This window comes from Dendrobates tinctorius, unplaced genomic scaffold, assembly GCF_039654945.1.
Source record: "Dendrobates tinctorius isolate UK_male_01 unplaced genomic scaffold, ASM3965494v1 ptg000008l, whole genome shotgun sequence".
In the NCBI taxonomy this organism is placed as follows: domain Eukaryota; kingdom Metazoa; phylum Chordata; class Amphibia; order Anura; family Dendrobatidae; genus Dendrobates; species Dendrobates tinctorius.
Window position 1 is genome coordinate 54753636 of NW_027361676.1, and position 24887 is coordinate 54778522.

A 24887-nucleotide genomic window follows, 5' to 3' on the forward strand; every position below is an offset into this window, starting at 1 on the left:
TCAGGAATGACGGTTAGGCCTAATTCCGGAACTGCGGTTGACCTGTACTTACTGGGAAATCATCGTTCGCGAGTAATAATTGTAATCAGTGATCCCCATCACTAACGTTGTTCAGCGGGTTATCTGCACCTGTAAGCGACAAACGCTGGCCTTTTCAGTGTAGCGCACATGCAGCCACGGACATGTAAGGGCATGACACACCAGTTATTGGCCAATCTCATGTGCCAGAGCCTCACGTGTCCCTCTAGTAAGCCAGACTCGGACCGCGGGGCATGACGGAGTCTCGTTCGTTAACGGAATTAAGCTTGCAATGTGTGCATCTGTTCTGTAGCTGGCATGGTTGAGGTTGCCCGTGTTGAGTCAAATTACACCGTAGGCTCCACTCCTGATGGTGCCCTTCTGGACATTCCTTTAAGGTTCAGCTTTGCAACCATACTGCCCACGTAAAACAAACACTTTGCCTTCATGAACGCTGTTTGGAGGGTCATGACTCGTGGGAATTACGCCGCCCAATCAGTTAACCTGCTAGAGAGATCCTTCGTTGCTCCCAAGCATGACATCACACTCCCTAGGAGGAAGGTAATGCCACTGTGGCGACCGTACTCCTGGGGGCGACACAAGTGCACTGATGCCCAGGCACTGCTCGATGAATCTGCTGGTACATTGACCCAGACCACTACATTCCCCTCGCACGCTACCCGGCCTGAATCTGACCCTGATGAAACTCAGGTTACCCTTCCCATATACAGTTCCATCTTACACGGTGACAAAGAGGAAGCTGTAGATGAAAGTGCAGGTTCGGCCCACCCGCCATCAGACACACCACCGTACTATCAGGGGCCCTGTGCCAGTGCCATCGCCAATGAGTGGGCCCCCCCCTGCTTGCTCAGGATCACAGCACTTGCAAGGTTGAAATACTGTGCAGTGAGATGGAAGATGGGGACGACAAGGAGTCCAGACTAGTACAGGGATTCCCTAGCGAGGAGACTTGATTGTTTTCAATGTTGGGACAGCAATTTTTTGGGAGCACAATACTCTGGAGAATGATAGATGGGGCCCACCATACACTGGAACATTCCAAAGGTGGACATCAGACACTGGAGCAGCATTTACAGGGCCCATTATACACTAGAGCATTAGAAATGGGGCCCATTATGTTTGGAGCATTATTTGGGCCCATAAGACAGTGGAGCTTCATCCATGGGGACCAACATATACTGTAGCATTATGTGGAGCTCATCATATACTGTTTCAAACATTATATGGGACCAATGATTCTGTATGGAGAAATAGATGGGCCTCGTCATGAGATGTAAAAAGTGAAGTATTTTTCATTGTACTATACCGCTATTTCTCTGCCGTATCGGAGCATGATGAGTTGTGGTATTATGTGTTAAAGGGGCGCTCTTTCGCCCAGGGCACATGAAAACCTGGAGCCAGCCCTACCCCCCCACAACTTTAGCCAAATAACCCCCATTTTTCAGTGCGTAACTTGTATTATGAAGTTAATTAAGGTTGACCAGCTTAAGTAAGAAGAATTGATGCTTTTGGCATTCAAATGAGCACTGTAGGTGTGTTTCCTGTCCTCCTCTCACTGCCGACTTTTATTCCCCATTGACTTACATTGGGTTTCGTGTTTCGGGACGACCCCGACTTTTCCCTATAATCGGCCGATCTTGCTCGACCCGACTTCTGGAAAAGTCGGGTTTCACGAAACGAAACTCGACCATAAAAAACCAAAAGTCACTCAACTCTAGTTGCTGATAGATTTTAGCTAGCTAGCTAGGTGGTTACTTCTAAGTCAGATAGCTTAGATAGCTAGTGTCCTGTGTGCCTGTGAGATCGATCTCCCAGAAGATTTTTTTTTTTGTCTTAACTGAGGTCCACAGACAAAGACAGCAGGGCACATTTCATAGAAGTGTGTTGTGCACTGCTTCTATTGTGCTCCTTGGAAAAGTAGACATTTCTAAATCTTATTTTCTTCAGTCGGTAAGTGTGATACAGCAAAGCATATGTCACCTTGTCATGCAGTGGTGTCCTGACCTTGTTCTGTGACTTGAGCTGTTGGCCAGGAAAAACTAATTTTGTGTCAGTGAAATTAAGCTGTCTGCAGAGTCCATGCACATTAAAAAATAATTTTTTTCTGTTCCTAAACATGATAGAGCCTGCAATATCCCACATTGTAATTTTGTGACTGTGAAATTGTTCTGTGTGTAGAGCTATTGTACAGTAAAAAAAATGGGGGGGGGGCAGTTGCTAACGTTATTCAGCACACCATAGATCACTTTGTCATTTAGTGTCGGTGAAGTTCAACTGCATAGTTCATGCAGATTAAATTTTTTTTTTCTTTTGCTTAATGTGATACAGCCCACCATATCCATGTTGTATTTTGTGGAAATTAAGCTGTCAGCATGGCTCATGCAGATTAAAAAGAATACATGTTTCTGTTGCTAAACGTGATACAGCTTGCCATATCCCACTTTGTAATTTTGTGGCGGTGAAATTAAGCTGTGTGCAGAGCTCATGCACCTTAAAAAAAATAATTTTTTCTGTTGCTAAACATGACGCAGCCCGCCACATCCCATGTTGTAATTTTGGGGCGTTGAAATTGTTCTGTGTGTAGAGCTGTTGCTCAGTATAAAAATATATTTTTGGCTGTTGCTAACATGATTTTTCACGCTATATCACACCTTGTTATTTAGTGCCGGTGAAAATAAGCTCCCTGTAAAGCTCATGCAGATTTAAAAAAAAAAAATCTGTTACAAAAGTGAAACGGCAGGCTAGATCTGAGTTTGAAATTGTCATGAGCATATATTTGATTGTACCCAGGCCCCATTCACAGTTAAAAAATGCATTCTTCTGTTAGTAACATTATACAGCAGGCTAGATGTCAGTTTTAAATTTTTGTGCTTGGTTTATTAAAAGCAGCATAAACCAAGCTGGGAAAATAAACACGGCCCTCTGGGCAAAACAGCAAAACAACAAAGAAAACAAAAATGCTGTACACAGTCCAAATGTTTGTGGGGAGCTTCATGCTCTGCAGCACCACAGGTTCATTCTTTCCTCCTCAGGACACAAACCACTGGAGAAACCTCTCCCCAGCCCTGCTGAGCAAAGACTGTGACTGATCACGTCTGTGGCATCACACAGGTCCTGTCAGCAAATCGTGGTGATGGCTTTGCAGGTGGAGATAAGGTGGACATCCTCCCACCCACTCTATCGATGTCCACATAAAAGCAAGCCCGTTTTATGCAGCTTAGCTTAATCCTTACAACTGGAGTAAAATACTCTGGGTTTCACATCACTGATGCCATTAAAAGTTGTGACACATATGTCCCCTCCAATACTTTTCTAGTGACTTTGTCACAAGGGGTAAACATGATAAAATCAAAATTAATTTTCTTACTATAGTGCTACCAAATGCAGGCTACATTTCATCTTTTCATTCTTTGTTGCATATATTGTTCGCCATACAGGGTTACACATGATAAAATATAAATTTGTTCTGTTCCTTCCATGCACCAACAATTTGACCACATCTGAGTTTGTCATTCATTTGTGCTCAAATTCTGTTGTATCCAAGGCTCTGCCACAGAAAGAAATCTATTTTTTTTCTGTCAGTACCATACTACATTTTAACCTTTAATTATTTTGAGCTGAAATTAATTTTTTTATTATGCGTTGCTTATATAGAGTTATCTTATTCCGCAGTGCTTTACATACATTTTCATCACTGTCCCCAATGGCGCTCACAATGTAAATTCCTTTTCAGTATGCCTTTGGAGTGTGGCAGGAAACCGGAGTACCAGGAGTAAACAAATGTAATCTTAGGCAGAACATACAATCTCCTTGCAGATGTTGTCCTTGGTGGGGACCCAGGACCCCTGTGCTGCAAGGTTGCAGTGCTAACCACTAAGCCACCGTGCTGCCCTATTGTGGCATTGTACTGGTATTGTGCTCCAGCCAGGAGTCCACATTTCACTTTATAAATTATTTGTGCTAATAGTGTGGTTCTTAAACCATGCCACATTTAAGCATTGGACAGGGCTTGGAGCAGTAGTTCCTGCTTAAAATTTGATCAGTAACTGGTGGATGAGTGACAGGTGTAGGGCTGGTGCTTTGAGAGATGTGACAAATTCAGACAACACAAATGAAGGAGACACAACTTGGAGAGCAATTATTTCCCCCAAATTTTGGGCAGATACCAAAAAAAGTGGCATCAATTTCTATTTATTTTTTATCACTTATATAGCGGCAATAATTCCACATAGCTTTACAGACATTAGAGGCACTGTCCTCATTGGGACTCACAATCTAAATTTCCTTTCAGTATGTCTTTCGAGTGTGGGAAAAAAAGGCAATACTGGGAGAAAACCCTCGCAAGCACGGGGAGAACATACAAACTGTTTGCAGATGCTGTCCTTGGTAGGGTTGGAACCGAGGACTTAAGAACTGAAAGGCTGCTAATGTTTTTACATTCATGACTCGACGTTCCCAGGATTGGAAGCCTATCGCTGCGATGCACACTGTGTGTCTCACTGATGTCTTGGGGAAAACCACTGTCAAGATTGACTTCACCCATGTTTTGATGCTACAGCATGGGCACCTCCCTTTCCAGGGGGAAGCAACTGGCAAAATGTACTTTTGTATTGTTGATAGAACTGACAGGAAACTTATTAGTCAGCACTTTTGAATCATAACTATATATGTAACAATCATGTTGCAGAGAGTGCTGCAAAAAGGCACTCATGGGTCAGTCTCTTTCATGAGGTACAAGTCCATAATGGGATGGTGGTGGGATAACTCTCAAGTTTGCTACCTCCATCCCCTCCTGGCAACCACAGACAGCAAAGAGGGAATCATTATCTTCTTCAACTCCTAACTGTTGCGTGTCCATCACCTTTTTCTTTTCATCCTTCTCCTCATCCATCTCCATTTGTTCCTCCCATGGCAACCACCTGTGAGACAACAGACCTGAACTTAGAGATATTGTTAACCCTTCTGCATCCTCCTCTGCTTCCTCCTCTTCCCCCGGAACCAGCACCACCTCCTCCCGCAGACTATTCAAATGTGCTTCAGCATCTACATAACAGTAATAGTGATGCTGATGATGGCATCATCAGCGCTAACCATCTTAGTAGCAATTTTGATAACATGCAAAAGGTGCAGAGATCTTTCATCTGTGTAAACTCCACAAGTGTGAATTGCACCATGTCCGTATTGCATTGTGCCAGGCTATGCAGAATGTCAAACTACATCAGTTCTCAGCACTACTGACATAGTCGCTTCAACATGTGCAGAGTTGAATTCCATGGTGTAGTCACATCGCATATCAACTGGTTAACCATTAGGCCAGAAGATCTCTATACCAATTTGAGTGGAATGGTGGAAGTGAGCACAAAATGACAGTGGATTTTGCATCAGCTCATCTGGGATGGGACAGTGGCATAGGAATCGTTGTACTATCAGTTTGAGGATGTGAGCCATGCAAGGAACATGTGTGAAGGTGCCTTAGCATAGGACCGCCACCAGATTTTCACCATTATCACACACGGCCTTCCCTGGCTCCAGGTTGAGTGGAGAAAGCCATTGCTAAAACTCAGCATGCATAACTGTCCACAACTCTTGATCTGTATGATTGCAATCTAGAAAAGGCATATTAATTTAAACACTGCCTGATTGTGGTGAACCCTGGCTGCACAGTACAGAGGTGGGGGGATTATCTCTGCAGTGTTGGAATGTGTGTCTCATTAAGGCAGATGTTGAGGGTGCAGTTGGAGTCCCTAGTGGAGGTGGAGGAGTAAGAAGCACTAGAGGAAGTGTTAGATACAGAGGTTTGTCCCACAAGCCTGGAGGATTCCAAGACTTAGTGTTTAGAGACACCTTGGTGTCTAGTGATTTAGTTCTCCATGCCCTGGTGTGTACTAGTTTAGTTCTCCAACCCAAGCTGTTTAGTAGTTTAGTTCTCTAACTCCTGTTGTCTATTAGTTTAGTTCTCCATGTTCTGGTGTGTATTTGTTTCATTAGCCAACCCTAGTTGTTTAGTAGTTTAGTTCTCTAGCACCTGTTGTCTAGTAGACTAGTAGTTTAGTTTTCCATCTTATGGTGTGCAGTAGTTTAGTTCAACATACACAAGCACCCTGCAAGCCTTGGGGATTCCAAGACTTGTGGAGCAGCCCCTTCCCTGAATGCCCCCACAGCCACCATAGTCACCCAGTGCCTAGTCAGCGAGATGTAACACGCCTGTCCATGCTTGCTCATCCATATGTCAAAGTTGAAATGCAGCCTGGCAGACATAGAATTTTTCAGGGAATGGATGATGTTGCCAGCGACATGCTGGTGTAGTGCAGATGCATTATTCTTGGTGAAGTAATGGTGACTGGGCAACTGGTACTGGGGGACTGCGATGGTCATCAGCTTTCGAAAACCATCTGTATCCACAAGGTGGAAAGGCCGCCTTACCATGGCCAACAGATTGGATTGGGTATCCATTTATCACGGAGATTACAGGCAGGGCGGCCATCAGGACATCTTTTCTGCTTATTGAGCCCCAACAGCAGGATTCTGCTGGTGCAGTAACTGAACCTGCATCCGAGTCTCGCGTTCAGTTACTCTATTTTGTATTTTTATTGAAAACCGCAAGTCGCAATATGTTTACATACTGGCTGGAGCAGAGTGGAGACAGGGGACAGAATGGAGACATGGAGCAGGAATGGAGACACGGGGGCATGAGGGGAGACACAGGGGGCATGATGGAGACACAGGGGCAGGATGGCAGACATGGGGGCAGAATGGAGACATGGGGCAGAACAGAGACAAACTTGGCAGGATCGGCGAAACGGGGCAGGATGGGAGACATGAAGGCAGGATGGAGACAGATGGGGCTGGAATATGGGGCAGAATGGAGTCCGATGCTGCAGGATCATGGGGCAGGATGGAAACAGATGGGGAAGGATTATGGGGCAGGATGGAGACAGACGTACTGGATCATGGGACAGTATGAAGACAGATGTGCAAGATCATGGGGCAGGATGGATACAATGCAGACAAATGGGGCAGGATCATGGGGCAGATGGGGCAGGATCATGGGACAGATGGGGCAGGATCATGGGACAACTGAGGCAGGATCATAGGACAGATGGAGCAGGATCATAGAATCATAGAATGGTAGAGTTGGAAGGGACCTCTGTTGTGAGTTCATTTTCTGGTCTACCAGTTGTGAGTTCTCCTTCCAGGCTCCCTCTGGTGGTAACAAGAGGTAGTGAGGCTGATTTAATCAGTGATCTGCCACCTGATAAGGAGGATAACGATTGGACCTCAGGAGTCTCAGATTGGATTTAAGACAGCCAACGCCCTATTCAGTTGCTGGTGATTCCTTCTGGCTTGTCAGGTCTTGGTTCTCAGCTCTGTTCCAGTCAGCTGAAGCTCAGTTTTTCTGCTAATGTTAACACTTGACTCTGTTGGTCTATTCAGTTTGTTGTGTGGTCAGCCAGCCCCGGCTGGGGCTGTGCTGAATTTCCACGCTTATTTATCTGTATTTGCCAATTTGCTTTTTGTCCCTTATTAGATTGGCCTCTTTTTGCTCTGTCTCAGAATATTTCAGAGTGCTGATATAGTGAGAGAAGTCTAGTGACTTCAGGATTAATTTTGTTATCAGAAGTGTTGGACATTATTTTTGTAGGGTTTTTGGCAGATTGCAGACAGAGTCTTTCCTTTTCTATCCTTTCTAGTTAGTTTGGGCCCCATCGTTTGCTCAGCCTATTTTCCTGCCTGTGTTTGTGTTTTCATCTTGTTTCACCGTCAATACGTGTGTGGGGGCTGTCTTTCCTTTGGGGTCTGCTCTGGGGCAGTTAGTTTCCCCCTTTCTTGCTTTAGACTTATTTAGTCCTCCGTCTGTGACGAAGCGTCTACGTTCATCGTAGGAATGTTCCACGGCTGCTGCTAGTTGTGTGGTTAAGATCAGGGATCTGCAATCTGCATAGTTACCAACCTCTCTGGTTTTCTGTGACTTAGCTTGTTTTGTTTTTTCCTCCTCGGTGACCCATTCATAACAGACCTCCTTGGTCATCTGGTCCAACCACCTGCTCAAAAAAAACAGGATTCAATAAATCATCTCAGACAGATGTCTGTCCAGTCACTGTTTGAAGACTTTCATTGAAAGAGAAATCACCACCTCCCCTGGCTGCCTTTTCCACTCATTGATCACCCTCACTTTCAATTTTTTTTTCTAATATCTAATCTATGTCTCCTCCCATTCAGTTTCATCCCATTGCTTCTTGTCTTTCGTTGTGCAAATGAGAATAAATATGATACTTCTACAATGTGACAGCCCTTGAGATATTTGTAGACAGCTATTAAGTCTCCTCTCAGTCTTCTTTTTTGCAAGCTAAACATTCCCAATTCCTGTAACCGTTCCTCAAAGGACACGGTTTGCAGACCGGTCACCATTCTGGATGCTCTTCTCTGAACTTGCTCCAGTTTGTTGATGTCTTTTTTAAAATGTGGTGCCCAAAACTGGGTACAGTATTCCAGATGAGGTCTCACCAAATAGGAGTAGAGGGGGATAATGATTTCATGTGATCTAGACTGTATGCTTCTGTTAACACATCCTGGAATTGCATTTGCCTTTTTTGCTGCTACATCACACTGTTGACTCATGTTCAGTCTGTGATCTATTAGTATACCCAAGTCTTTTTCACATGTGCTGTTGTTTAGCCCTATACCTCCCATTCTGTATATGCTTTTTTCATTTTTATTGCCCAGATGTAGTACTTTGCATTTTTCCCTGTTAAAAACCATTCTTTTAGTTGCTGCCCACTGCTCGAGTTTATGTATATCTTTTTGAATTCTTTCTCTCTTCTCTAGTATTAGCTATCCCTCCTAACTTTGTGTCATCAGCAAATTTAATCAGTGAACCCTCAATTCCTTCATCTTAGAGTCCTGTGGTACCCCACTTGAGACATTCTTCCAACTGGATGTGCAGCCATTTACGACCACTCTTTCCGTCCGATCACTAAGCCAGTTATGAATCCATCTAACAGTTGCTTTGTCCATTCCAAACTTAGTCATTTTTTCAATAAGGATGGTGTTAGATACTTTGTCAAATGCTTTGCTGAAGTCAAGATATACTATATCTACAGCATTTCCTTGATCCATCCAGTCAGTGATTCTGTCATAGAAGAAAATAAAGTTAGTCAGACATGACTTATTAGTTACAAACCCACGCTGACTCTGGTTAATCACTTCATTCTTATCCAGGTACTTACATACATGTTGTTTAATAATTTATTCAAAGATCTTTCCTGGTATAGAAGTCAGACTCACCAGACTACAGTTCCCTGAGTCCACCTTCTTCCCCTTTTTGAAGATAGGAACAACATTTGCTTTTTTCTATTCTTCTGGGATTTCTCCTGATATCCAATAATTTTCAAAGATTATGGAGAGTGGTTCAAAAATTTCTTCTGCTATCTCCTTCAGTACTCTGGGGTGTTATTCACCTGGTCCTGGAAACTTGAATACATTTATGTTAACTAAGTATTCCCTCACTATCTTTCTGTTTACAGATAACCTGGATTCTTCTCTTCCTTTAATAGGACAGTGAAGATCAGTTGATGTTACATTTCCTTTCTGAGAGAAAACAGATGCAAAATAGGAATTTAAAAGTTCGGCCTTCTCAACATCCTGTCTTAGCATTTCATCATTTTCATCTTGTAAAAATCCTATAGCATCTTTGACTTTTCTATTACTTTTTAACATATCCCCAAAATCCTTTTTTTATTGCTTTTGATGTTTCTTACAAGCCTTAATTCATTGTCAGCTTTAGCTAATCTGATATGTCCTCTGCAGTTTCTGAAGACAGCATTATATTGTTCTTTAGATATGCCTTCCTCTTTCTATTTGATAAACATTTCTTTCTTCCTTTTTAGCACGTGTTTTAGTTATGTGTTCATCCATTCTGGTTTCCTTAAATGCTTCCTATTCTTAACTCTTTTCAGAATTGTTAATGTTTGTGCTTTGAGTATCTCATTTTTCAAAATTTCCCATCCTTCCTGGACATTTGTGTCCTTAAGGATAGCCAGCAATTGGATTCCACCAAATCTCTTTCTGAGTCCCTTAAAATCTGCCTTTCTGAAATCTAACCTTGACGTTTGAGTCTTCACTGGTCTTCCGCCTCTAGTTATCCAAAATTCTAAAAAAAGCATGGTTGCTACCTCCTAGGATCCCAGCAACTCTTACTTCCTCAACCATATCCTCCCTGTTTATAAGGATTAGATCCATGGTAGCAGATCCCGTTGTTTTCTCCCCTACCTTTTGGAAGATAAAGTTGTCTCCAAGAGAGGATAAGAATTTGCTTCATCTGTTAGTTTTGCTTGAGAGAGAATCCCAACAAATGTCTGGATAGTTGAAATCTCCCATGACCACTATATCATATTTTTTGGAGAACTTGGCCATATGATGCATAAAGAGTTCATCCATATCTTCAGCTTGCACAGGCAGCCTGTAGTAAATGCCTACATTGCATTGTTCTCTCCTTGTATTCCTAAGCAGTTTCCACTGAACAGTCTATGAAGCGTGAAAGTATGTGCACATATACACTTTTATAACATACAATGCAACACCTCCTCCTCGTTTATCAAGTCTGTTTCTTGCAAAGTTGTATCCTTCTAGCCTTGTATTCCAATCATGTGTATCATCCCTTGAAACAAATGGGGTAGGGTCTTGGGACAGACGGGGCAGGATATTATTACTGCAGTGATGTATTTATTTTATTTTTTGAGGATACTGTTTTAAATGGGTTAGGCGGTCCTGTTACTGTGCAGAGCGACACTGTCGCTTTTTTTCTCCATCTGGTGTAGTTTATCTGTACAGTACACTGACACTATACACAGTATACTATATACAGCAGTCCTGTGTACAATGTCACCAGTGATCACTGTATTACCTTTACACTATACACTATATACAGAGCTCCTGTGTATAATGTCACCGGTGATCACTTTATTACCTGTACACAGACACTGCATACTAAGTACATATCTCCTGTGTATAATGGGAAAATGATGATATTAGTATTTTTTTATTACTTATCAGTATTGTAGTATTCAGTCACTATGTGGTGGTAATATGCTGTCTGGCCATGGTGTGGCGGTATTTGTTCCTTGTATATGCGATTATTTGGTCACTGTGGTGGTAATATGTGTCCTGGTCATGCTGTGGTGGTATTTGTTCCTTGTATGTGGTATTATAAGTCACTATGTGGTGGTAATATGATGTCTGGTCATGGTGCAATAGTATTTGTCCCCTGTATGCGATATTATTGGTCATTTTAAAAATTGAACAATAAATAAAAATATAACTAAATGTTATTGGATATTTTAACAAATGGTTAATAGGTTAGAGCAGAGTGTACCTTGTCATGGTGGCGGCTTAAAAAATCTTTTGGCCAAAAAAAAAGCTGCTGGCTATATTTGTGATCTGGTGATGGGAACTGTTAATGTGTGATTGGTGAGGTGGAGTTTTTCCAAGAGAGAGCGGTGGGACTGTGGACAGTTTGAGGGTTGGAGGTGAGGTTGTGGTGGAGCCTGGACATAGTCTAAAGGGGGTCCCGAAAATTTTGTCAGTATGGGGCCCCAAAATTCCTAGTGGCAGCCCTGATTACAAGCCATGAGTCATGCAGAACCACCAGCTGTGATCTTTGAAGCCAGGAGCTCTCAGTTGGCCCCTATCATCCAGACAATTACACGATTAGGCAACAACTGAGGAGCCTGCAGGCTGTTCAAAATAATTAGTTCTCGAAAAACTAATAGTGAGCATATGGCATATCCACCTCGGGATTACAATGCATGGAATATGTGTATTATACCGCTGTATGATCATAGATAACTCCATGATAACCCACCAGTCCTTGCTGCCACCAACAATCATGTTTTTTTAAAAAAATAGATAAATACAGACTAATTGGAAGCCATTCTTCTTTGTAGATTCACACCATTAGGGTCTTTCATCTCCTCTCCCTCCAAGTAGCGGTCATATACCATTCCCTAGTCTCACCCACCCACTTCCTTAACCACTTTTCTGCCTTGCTGCCACACTTCATATCCTCAGAATTGCCAACTCTTTTCCTGGGAGACTTCATTAGCCCCACCTCCCCAACTGCATCCCAGCTTATATCTCTAGCCACTTCTCGTGGCCTCTCACAACTTTCAACCTCTGAGAAAGCAGTCAAAAGTGACAAAATTTATGATAAACAAGGCTAAAATAATGACAACCTTGCTCTTCAGAGCTTCCAATCTACAATGAGGTGGGGGTGACACAAAGTACAGGTGCTAATTTACAATGATGATATAACCATCTTGAGGAAATTGGGGGCTAAATAAAGCCTGCATGAGGCTTTTGGGTATGGTAGAGTTTGATGGTGAATTAAGTTCAGAGAAGAAGAGAATAGGCTACATATAAAAAGGACTTTGATTGGGAAATGTGATAGGCCGCCCTAAAAAATTTGTTTATAGGGAGCGCTTAAAAATGTGTAAGCTGTGGTTATACTCCTAATTTCATGGGAGAGAAAGGGTAAGAGGTGAGTTATCTAGGTAAGAGATTGAATTGAGCCAGACAAAGACTAGATCAGGGGAAGCATTTCAAGGTCCTGGAGTGGCCTAGCAAGTATCCAGACCAGAAAAATGTTGGAGGGAGATAAAACTCAATGTTGCCCAGTGACAGCCCAAAAACCTTAAAGATCTGGAGAAGATCTGTTTGAAGGAGTGGGCCAAAATCCCTGCTGAAATAGAATGTCCAGCTCAACAGCGTAGTGAAAAGCTAAGTTTTAATCACCATGGACACATTCCAGAGAGAGGATAAAACATCAGCATGACAGGTTACAAGTAGTCAGATCGACGCGTTTCTGGAGACCAAGCTCCCTTAGTCATGATGACCGACATTGAAAAACACAGCACCTTTATACCAAGATCCGGATTGCACACGGGTTAAAAATATATAACAACTGTGGTATATCACATATTTGGGGATCTGAATTCAAATTTCCTAGCCACACCCAGTCCTAATATCTGCCACACCTGTTCTTGTTCAAAAATTCAGTTAAAAAGGACCTGCCTGACAAAGTGAAGCAACAAAAAATCCTCAAGTGCTAGACATCATGTTGCAAATTGCAATCTAAAAAAATTCTGATATAAATGAAAAACAAAGTAATTGACATCTATCAGTCTGAAAAAGGTTAGTAAGCCATTTCTAAAGCTTTGGTACTCCAGCAATCTACAGTAAGAGCCATTACCTACTAATGATGAAAACATTTAGGCTGTGTGCACACGATGCAGATTTGCAGCGGTTCCGCAGCTGATTTTACTGCTCAGAAACGTTGCATATCCGCATTGTGATGTACAGTAGCCTTAAAATCAATGTAAAAGAAAAAAATGCTGTGCAGACGCTGCAGATTTTTCCGCGCGGTTTTCCTGCGGTACAAAATCCGCAGCATGTTACTTCTTTTGTGCGGTTTTCCATCTCCCCTGTCACCAAATCCGCAGGGGGAAAACCGCGATGGAAAACCACAAGAAAACCGCATGAAAAATGGAAGAAATCCGCAGGAAAAATGCAGGTCATTTTGACCTGCGGAATTCTTCCATTCTGTGCGGAAAAATCCGCAGGGCCAAAAAGTCCGTCTGCACTCAGCCTTAACAGTGGTGAACCTTCCCAAGAGTGGCTGACTGACCAAAATTACCTCAAGAGTGCAGTTATGACTCATCTAAGAGGTAAAAAAAAAAACCCTTCAACAACATCCAAAGAACTGCATGCCTCGCTTGCCTCATTTAAGGTCAGTGTTTGTTAGGGCTGGCGGAACGCACCAAATAATAAAATAATAGTAAGGTGCATTCACAGCCCGGGGTCCACCGTGCAGGGGTGGTAAACTGCTGCTTAGTAATGGTGGAAGTATAAAGCGGTATACAAAAGGTCACACGTGGGTTAACGTCACCCAGTGTGAACAGGGAGAACTCTGTTACCTCACAGAGCCGCACTACCGCAGAACATAAATGCCGGAGCCTGTTTAGCTCACAGAGCTCAGCAATGCAGCGCACAGAATGCGGTCACAGAACTCTACCCCAAGGACACAGGGTCAGAGTCCCTCTAGACCTTCTGAGCACGCGGCGTCGCACCTGCGGATGCCACTATAGACGCTGACTATGGTGGAGTGTCGAGCACGTGCACAGTGGCATGCAGAGCCACCGGTGGACACTGGGGAAGAGTCCTGAGGAGATCATTTGCATATTCCCAGTGCCTTCTGGGTAAAGTGAAGAGTCTCCGTGAGCTCAGCGATCACTGGATTTTGGCCGTTGCAGCTGAAAAGAGGAAATCGGTAAACCAGGGGAAGAGTCCTGAGGAGATCATTTGCATATTCCCAGTGCCTTCTGGGATAAGTGAAGAGTCTCTGTGAGCTCAACGATCACTGGATTTTGGCCGTTGCAGTTGAAAAGAGGAAATTGGTAAACCGCACGCTGATTTTGGCTCATTTTTCATTGTTTTGAAATCCCAATATGGAAGAGGCCAGGAGCCATTTGGTGAGCTGCATTTCTTGCTACATGTTCACAGACTTACCAGTGGAAAAGCCAAACTTCACATGCCACAAATGCAAGTTTGTGTCCCTGTTGGAGGAAAAGTTGCAAAAGAGAGGTAAGTTACGTTGAAGATCATTAAGGAAGGTGAAGAGTTCTTAGACAGAGCAGAATTATATCTTCATGTTACAGAAAGAGAAGTAATTCAAAGTGCACCTGAAGAGACACAGGAAAAAGAAGCATGTGACCCAGAGAAGCAGGAGGATTGGGAAGCAGTCAGCACCCATACTGCTCAGGAACCAGTACCAGGCTCTCACGCAGGAGAACGATGAAGAAATACATCACGATAAGACTTTGCCCACAAACAGCAACCTTGTACGCCTTCAGAATCCTCCCGGATGGAGAAAGAAAAATGTTGTGAAGAAGAAATGGAGAGTGGTGGTCATGGGGGATTCCCTGTTGAGAGGAACAGAGGCTGCTATCTGCAGACCGGATATAACTTCAAGAGAAATGTGCCGTCTTCCAGGTGCAAAAATTAAAGATGTGTCTGACAGGATATCAAGACTCTTCAGACCTACAGATGACTACCCATTCCTGCTAATACATGTGGGGACAAATGACACAGCAAGAAACGACCTGGAAACCATCTGCAGTGACTTTGAAAACTTAGGCAAGAAAGTGAAAGAACTGGGAGCGCAGGTGGTCTTCTCTTCCATCCTCCCAGTGGATGGCCATGGAACAAGGAGGTGGAATAAGATTCTGCAGGTGAACAACTAGCTACGTCGATGGTGCCGTCAGCAAGGATTTGGATTTCTGGATCACGGAGTGAATTACCTTTCCGATGGACTACTTGCTAGAGATGGGGTGCACCTTACGAAGACTGGAAAACATGTATTTGGAAGTCGCCTTGCTACACTTATAAGGAGAGCTTTAAACTAGAACAATGTGGGAAGGGAAGCAAAAGGCCAGAAAAAGCCATACACCTGACAAATGCTATTGAGAACTCTGCTATTAGAAATGGGAAGAAAGAACAAAGACAAAAAAATCTAAATAAAAAAAGTATTGGAGAAAGAGAAACCAATCACAAACTAAAATGTTTCTATACTAATGCACAAAGCATGGGCAACAAACAAGGAGAACTGGAACTACTAACACAGGAAAAGAAATATGTCATTGGAATCACTGAAACTTGGTGGGTCGATACACATGATTGGAATACAAGGATAGAAGGATACAACTTATTTGCAAGAAACAGACTTGATAAACGAGGAGGAGGTGTCGCATTGTATGTTAGAAACACGTATATCTGCACAGAGATTGAAGCTTCAGAGACAGGGAGTTCTGTGGAAACTGTTTGGGTAAGAATACAAGGACAGAACAATGGAAAGGACACCATTGTAAGCATTTACTACAGGCCGCCTGTGCAAGCTGAAGATATGGATGAACTCTTTATGCATCAAATGGCCAAGTTCTCCAAAAAATATGACAAAGTTGTCATGGGAGATTTCAACTATCCAGATATTTGTTGGGAATCTCTCTCAGGCAAAACTAACAGGTCAAGGAAATTCTTATTCTCTCTTGCTGACAACTTTATCTTCCAAAAGGTAGGGGAGAAAATAAGGGGATCTGCTACCTTGGATCTAATCCTTATAAACAGGGAGGAAATGGTTGAGGAGGTAAAAGTGGCTGGGACCCGAGGAGGTAGCGACCATGTTATTTAGGAAATTTGGATAACTAGAGGAGGAAGACGTGTGAAGACTCAGACGTCAAGGTTAGATTTCAGAAAGGCAGATTTTAAGGGACTCAGAAAGAGAATTGGAGGGATCCAATGGCTGGATATCCTTAAAAACAAAAATGTCCAGGAAGGATGGGAAATCTTGAAAAATGAAATTCTCACAGCACAATTGTTAACAATTTCGAAAAGAGGGAAGAATAGGAAGCATTTAAGGAAACCAGGATGGATGAACACAGAACTTAAGCACATGCTAAAAAGGAAGAAAGAAATGTTTATAAAATGGAAAGAGGGAGGCATATCTAAAGAAGAATATAATGCTGTCTGCAGAACTTGCAGGGCACAAATCAGATTACGTAAAGCTGACAATGAAATGAGGCTTGCAAGAGACATCAAAAGCAATAATAAAGGATTTTGGGGATATGTCAAAAGAAAAAGAAAAGTCAAAGATGCTATAGGATTTATACAGGATGAAAATGATGAAATGGTAAGACAGGATGTTGAGAAGGCCGAACTTTTAAATTCCTATCTGTTTTCTCTCAAAAAGGAAATGTAACATCAACTGTTCTTCACTGTCCTATTAAGGAAATAGAAGAATCCACGATATCTATAAAGAGAAAGATAGTGAGGAAACACTTAGTTAACCTAAATGAATTCAAGTCTCCAGGTCCAGATGAACTACACCCCAGAGTACTGAAGGAGATAGCAGAAGAAATTTTTGAACCACTCTCCATAATCTTTGAAAATTCTTGGAGAACAGGAGAAGTCCCAGAAGTATGGAGAAGAGCAAATGTTGTTCCTATCTTCAAAAAGGGGAAGAAGGTGGACCCAGGCAACTATAGGCCGGTGAGTCTGACTTCTATACCAGGAAAGATCTTTGAACAAATTATTAAACAACATGTATGTCAGTACCTGGATAAGAATGAAGTGATTAAACAGAGTCAGCATAGGTTTGTAACTAAAAAGTCATGTCAGACTAACTTAATTTCCTTCTATGACGAAATCACTGATTGGGTGGATCAGTGAAATGCTGTAGATATAGTATATCTTGACTTCAGCAAAGCATTTGACAAAGTATCTAACACCATCCTTATTGAAAATGAATAGATATGGAATGGACAAGACAACTGTTAGGTGGATTCATAACTGGCTTAGTGATCGGACCCAAAGAGTGGTCATAAATGGCTGCACATCCAGTTGTAAGAATGTCTCAAGTGGGGTACCACAGGGCTCTGTCCTAGGCCCTGTATTGTTCAACATCTTTATCTACGATTTAGATGAAGGAATTGAGGGTAAACTGATTAAATTTGCTGATGATACAAAGTTAGGAGGCATAGCTAATACTAGAGCGGAGAGAGAGGATTCAAAAAGATATAAATAAACTGGAGCAGTGGGCAGCAACTAACAGAATGGTTTTTAACAGGGAAAAATGCAAAGTACTACATCTGGGCAATAAAAATGTAAAAAGCATATACAGAATGGGAGGAATAGGGCTAAGCAACAGCACATGTGAAAAAGACTTGGGTATACTAATAGATCACAGACTGAATATGAGTCAACAGTGTGAAGCAGCAGCAAAAAAGGCAAATGCAATTCTAGGATGTATTAACAGAAGCACACAGTCTAGATCACGTGAAGTCATTATTGCCCTCTACTCCTCTTTGGTCAGACCTCATCTCGAATACTGTGTCCAGTTTTGGGCACCACATTTTAAAAAAGACATCAACAAACTGGAGCAAGTTCAGAAAAGAGTGACCAGAATAGTGACCGGTCTGCAAACTGTTATGAATGGGTCACCGAGGAGATAAAAGCAAAACAAGCTAAGTCACAGAAAACCAGAGAGGTTGGTAACTACGCAGATTGCAGATCCCTGATCCTACCACACAACTAGCAGCAGCCGTGGAGGGTACCTACGATGTTCCTAGACGCTTCGTTACAGCCGGAGGACTAAATAAGCCTGAAGCATGAAAAGGGGAAAACTAACTGCCCCCACACATGTATTGACGGTGAAACAAGATGAAGGCACAAACACAGGCAGGAAAATAGGATGAGCAAACGATGGGGCCCAAACTAACTAGAAAGGAAAGACACTGTCTGCAACCTGCAAAAAACCCTACAAAAATTAATGTCCAACACTTCTGATAGCAAAATTAACCCTGAAGTCACTAGACTTCTCCCACTATATCAGCACTCTGAAATATTCTGAGACAGAGCAAAAAGCGACCAAATTAGTAAGGGACAAAAAGCAAATTGGCAAAATACTGATAAATAAGAGTGGAAATTCAGCACAGCCCCCAGCCGGGGCTGGCTGACCACACAAAAAACTGAATAGACCAACAAAATCAAGTGTGAACATTAGCAGAAAAACTTAGCTTTAGATGACTGGAACAGAGCTGAAAACCAAGAGCTGACAAGCCAGAAGGAATCACCAGCAACTGAATAGGGCGTCGGCTGTCTTAAATCCAATCTGAGACTCCTGAGGTCCAATCGTCATCCTCATTCTCAGGTGACAGATCTCTACCGATCAAATCAGCCTCACTACCTCCTGTTACCACCAGAGGAAGTCTGGAAGGAGAACTCACAACTGGTGAACCAGAGAATGAATTCACAACAGCAAACCCTGTCTTATGAGGAAAGGTTGCATGATTTGGGAATGTTTAACTTGCAGAAGAGAAGACTAAGAGGAGTCTTAATAGCTGTCTACAAATATCTCAAGGGCTGTCACATTGTAGAAGGATCATCTTTATTCTCATTTACACAAGGAAAGACTAGAAGCAATGGGATGTAACTGAATGGGAGGAGGCACAGATTAGATATTAGAAACAACTTTTTGACAGTTAGAGTGATCAATGAGTGGAACAGGCTGCCACGAGAAGTGGTGAGTTCTCCTTCAATGGAAGTCTTCAAACAGAGGCTGGACAGACATCTGTCTAGGATGATTTAGCGAATCCTGCTTTGAGCAGGGGGTTGGACCAGATGGCCCAGGAGGTCCCTTCCAACTCTACGATTCTATGATTCAATGATGCCAGTCTCAGACTCTGTCTCTACCTACACCTAAGCCTGGGTGCTTAACAGGCTAGGCTGCACAACACATGCATACCAAGGGTAGGGGTTTCTTAATGAGTTATTCACCAGAGACATTCATGCATGCAAGCAACACTCACTCCTCATAGTCTGATAATGCAGTCTATACTAGCGCATGGCCGAGCAGCCATGCAACCCTTTTACAGCAGCGTCCTTCCGAGACCTTCCTGACCTTCCTGATGGTCCAATCTGAGCTGGAGAAGGACCTGAGCATGTGACCTCTGATCTCCAATGAGAGATCATCCCATGGGCATGCTCAGTGGACTGAGATGAGGACTTAGTTCCTGGAGTAGCTCGCTGCTGACCAGCATGCGTTGCTATAGCTGGACCAGAGGTGGCAGCAGCAACCAAACCTACAGAGCCTATCTGAGCAGAACACCGGGATTGACGAGTCTGCTGAGCAGCCTCTTCTGAGGCCAGAGAGGAATGGGAGACTGCCAAATGCAAGGCTTGGGATTGCTGCTGTGCAGTGACAGGAACCCGATGCCTAACATTACCCCCCCTTCCTAGGGCCCCCTCCCCTCTGAGCCTTGCTACACTCAAATGCCGCAATGAGAAATGGAGCACGGATGTTCTCCACTGGCTCCCAGGTCTGAGCTTCTGGACCATGACCCTTCCAGTCCACCAAATAAAATTTTTTTCCACGTACCACCTTGCATCCCACGATGGCATTAACCTCAAACTTGTCTGAGTACAGGTCTGATGTTCTGGCAGATGACTCGGAGAACCGGGACATGTGGACCAGCTTAAGGAGGCACACGTGGAAGGTGTCAGACATAGCCAAGTGTGGTGGAAGGGCCAGCCGATAGACCACAGAGCTGATCTGCTCGAGGACCTTAAAGGGACCAATGTAGCGAGGAGCGAACTTAGTGGACTCGACTCGCAGCCTGATGTTACGTGCAGAGAGCCACACTAAGTCGCCAGGGGAGAAGGTTGGAGCAGGACGCCGGTGTGCATCCACGGAGACCCTCATTCTCTCCTTAGAGGCCCAAATAGCATCCTGGGTGTGGTCCCAAATGTCATGTGCCTCCACCGCCCAGTCTGCCACCCTGGAATCGGTGGACAACACGGGCATGGGCACAGGGACGCACGGATGCTGGCTGTAATTTAGGAGGCATGAGGTCTGGTCAGTGAAGTTGGCCACAGCATTGTTCAAAGCGAACTCCGCCCACGGCAGCAAGGATGCCCAGTCATCCTGCCTGGCTGAGACAAAATGTCGTAGATATGTGACCAGGGTTTGGTTGGCTCTCTCAACCAACCTGTTCGTCTTGGGATGATAGGCCGAGGAGAGATTTAGCTCAATGCTGAGCAGGCTAGAGAGCTCTCTCCAGAACCGAGATACAAACTGGGGACCCCGGTCTCTGACAATCTTGTCCGGCATGCCATGCAGGCGGAAAACATGCTTAATAAACAATGCTACCAGGCCCCGTGCAGAAGGTAACCAGGAGAGAGGCACCAGGTGCACCATCTTGGAGAAATGGTCGGTGACAACCCAAATGACCGTGCTGCCACTGGACTTGGTCAGCCCCACCACAAAGTCCATACCGACCATCTCCCAGGGCCTGTCTGCTACCAGCAGGGGGTAAAGTAACCCAGCGGACCACTGTCGAGAGGACCTATTCTGGGTGCAAGAGATGCACACCTGAATATAGTCCCTGACGTCACAGGCCATGTGCGGCCACCAGTACGTCCTCGCCAGAAGCTCAGAGGTTCATTTTGTCCTGAAATATCCACCCACCCTGGACGAATGAGCCCAAGAGAGGACCTCGGGTCACAGACAGGCAGGGACAAATGTCTCGCCCAGAGGTACTGACTCAAGGGCGACCGGAGCCACGGTCCTCAGGCTCTCGGATGGGACGATTAGCCGAGGCTCAGTCTCATCCTCCTCCGATGACACTACGGAGCGAGAGAGAGCATCAGCCCGGACGTTCTTCTCACCGGACAGAAAATGAAGGGTGAAGTGGAACCGGGAGAAGAAAAGCGACCATCTGACCTGGCGAGAATTTAGCTGCTGGGCCATCTGCAGGTATACCAAGTTCTGGTGGTCAGTGAATACCTGGAAAGGGAAGCGAGCCCCTTCCAGGAGATGTCTCCACTCCGAGAAGGCCAACTTCATTGCCAGCAACTCCCTGTCCCCAATGGAAGTTTTTCTAAGCTGGCGAAAAGGTCTTAGAGAAGTAGAAGCACGGATGCTTCCGACCTTGAGCGTTCTTCTGAAAAAGAACCGCTCCGACACTGACAAGAGGCATCCACCTCCAAGATAAAAGGTTTATCCACATCGGGACGGTGGAGGATGGGAGCGCCAGCAAAATGAGTTTTGATGGAGGAGAAGGCTTTAGAGACTTGTTCTGACCACAACTTGGGGTTGGCTCCCTTCTTGGTGAGGGCAACCAAGGGAGCTACCAAGGTGGAGAAGTGAGAAATGAACTGGCGGTAGTAGTTTATGAACCTCAAAAAGCGCTGCACTGCCTTGAGGGAGTGGGGTTCCTGCCAGTCCATTACCGCCTGCAGTTTGGCAGGATCCATAGCCAAACTCTTGGCCGAGATGATATAGCCCAGGAAAGGCAAGGGTTCCTGCTTAAACGGGCACTTCTCCAACTTGGTGCAGAGGGAGTTCACCCGTAAGTGGTCGAAGACCTTGCAAACCTCTCTCCGGTGGGACTCCATATCTGGAGAGAAGATGAGGATATCATCCAGATAGACCACCACCGAAGAGGAAAGCATATCTTGGAAGATGTCATTTACAAAGTCTTGGAAGACGGCCGGGGCATTACAGAGGCTAAAGGGCATGACCAGATACTCATAATAGCCATCCCTGGAATTAAAAGCCATCTTCCACTCGTCTCCCTCACGTATGCATATCGGGTTGTAAGCCCCCCATAGATCGAGCTTGGTAAACACTCCTGCTCCCTGCAACCTATCAAACAGTTCCGATATCAGGGGTAGAGGGTACTTATTCTTAACGGTGATGGCGTTAAGACCCCTGTAATCGATGCAGGGATGTAATTCTCCACTCTTCTTCTGAACAAAGAAGAATCCCGCCCCTGCTGGTGACAACGACTTCCTAATTAATCCTCTTGCCAGATTCTCCCTGATATACTGTGACATGGCCTCCTTCTCCAGGAGAGACAGGGGATGCACACGACCACGGGGAGGCTCTGCACTAGGCAAGAGGTCTATAGGACAGTCATAGAGGTGGTTCGGCAGAAGAGTCTCTGCCGCTCTCTTAGAGAACACGTCTGTATACTGCTGATAGTGTTTAGGGAGCTAATAAAGATCTGCAGCAGCCACAGTGGAGGCAACCTGTACGCATTCGCTCAGACATCCACCCTCATAGGACTTACTCCAACTAAGAATTCTCCCCGAGGACCACTCTATATGGGGAGAGTGGCAACGCAACCAGGGAACTCTCAAGAGTACCCTTGGGCATTATAAGTAAGGACACTGTCCTGTGATGGGACGGAGACAGCGAGAGCCTTAGTGGAGCAGTCTGATGGGTAATCTGTGAGGGTAGTGTCGTGCCATTCACCACTCTGATGGTGACAGGCTGAGGTAGCATAACCAAGGAGATTGCGTGCCGAAGGGCAAAGGCTGAGGACATAAAATTACCCTCCGCTCTGGAATCTACGCAAACCTCTACCGCCAGAGTGGAGGAACCGAACTCTAGCATCCCCTTGAAGGTTAGCTTGGAGGAGAATGGTGAGGTGTCTAATAGGCCTCCTCCTATTGCCACGTCCTTAATGTGGTCAGCCAAACACCTCCAAAAAATTGGTATAAGAGCCTTGTCTGACCATTCCAACTCAGAGGCCAGCGTCCGAAAATGGATGGCATACTGACTGACCGAGGACGACCCCTGTGTCAGAGCCAACAACTGGAGCGCAGTATCGTGTGTGACCCATGGTATCAGAAAAACCTGCTTCAGGGAGACTAGAAACTGAAAGGCTCTCTGTACCACAGGGTCACCACGCTCCCACAGTGGAGTGGCCCACTCCAGAGCCCTGCCAGACAAAAGGGAAATGATGAATTCCACCTTAGCCCGCTCAGAGGGGAATCACGCATCCAGCAGCTCTAACTGGATAGCACACTGGCTCACGAAGCCCCTGTAGGAGGCACTATCGCCCGAGAACTTCTCGGGCAGCGGGAGGCGGGATAACATCGGTGCAGGGATGATAATGGGAACACTGGAGACAACCTCCGCAGCTGCCTGGTCAGCGACCACAGTAACATCCGCAGCTGAGGTTGAACGCTCAAGAGCCGCCAACCTGCCCTCCAGCTGCCGGATGTACTGCAGCAGTCGCTGTTCGTCTGCCATTACCAGTCAGACCCTGGCGCTAGTATAATGTTAGGGCTGGCGGAATGCACCAAATAATAAAATATTGGTAAGGTGCGTTCGCAGCCCGAGGTCCACCGTGCAGGGGTGGTAAACTGCTGCTTCGTAATGGTGGAAGTATAAAGCGGTATACAAAAGGTCAAACGTGGGTTAATGTCACCAAGTGTGAGCAGGGCGAAGTCTGTTACCTCACAGATCCGCACTACCGCAGAACATAAATGCCGGAGCCTGTTTAGCTCACAGAGCTCGGCAATGGAGCGCACAGAATGGGGTCACAGAACTCTGCCCCAAGGACATGGGGTCAGAGTCCCTCTAGACCTTCTGAGCGCGCGGCATCGCACCTGCGGACACCACTATAGACGCTGACTATGGTGGAGTATCGAGCACATGCACCATGGCGTGCAGAGCCACCGGTGGACATTGATGCCAGTCTCAGACTCTGCCTCTACCTACACCTAAGCCTGGGCGCTTAACAGGCTAGGCTGCACAACACATGCGTACCAAGGGTAGGGGTTTCTTAATGAGTCATTCACCAGAGACATTCATACATGCATACAACACTCGCTCCTCATAGTCTGGTAATGCAGTCTATACTAGCACATGGCCGAGCGGCCATGCAAACCTTTTATAGCAGCGTCCTTCCGGGACCTTCCTGACCTTCCTGATGGTCCAATCCGAGCTGGAGAAGGACCTGAGCATGTGACCTCCAATGAGAGATCGTCCCACAGGCATGCTCAGACTTAGTCCCTGGAGTAGCTCGCTGCTGACCAGCATGCATTGCTATAGCTGGACCAGAGGTGGCAGCAGCAACCAAACCTACAGAGCTGGTCTGAGCAGAATGCCAGGATTGACGAGTCTGCTGAGTAGCCTCCTCCGCAGCCAGAGAGGAATGGGAGACTGCCGAATGCAAGGCTCTGGATTCCTGCTGTGCAGTTACAGGATCCCAACACCTAACAGTGTTCATAACTCCATTAGAAGAAAGAGACTGGGCAAAAATGGCCTGCATGCAGTCTTCTAAGATGAAAACCACTGCTGAGAAATAAGAATATACAGGTTCATTTCAGTATTTTCAGAAAAAATCTTGATGATCCTCATGACTTTTTGGAGAATACTCTGCAGACTGATAAAAGTTGAACTTTTTGGAAGGTATATGTCCCTTTCCATCTGTCATAAAAGTAACACA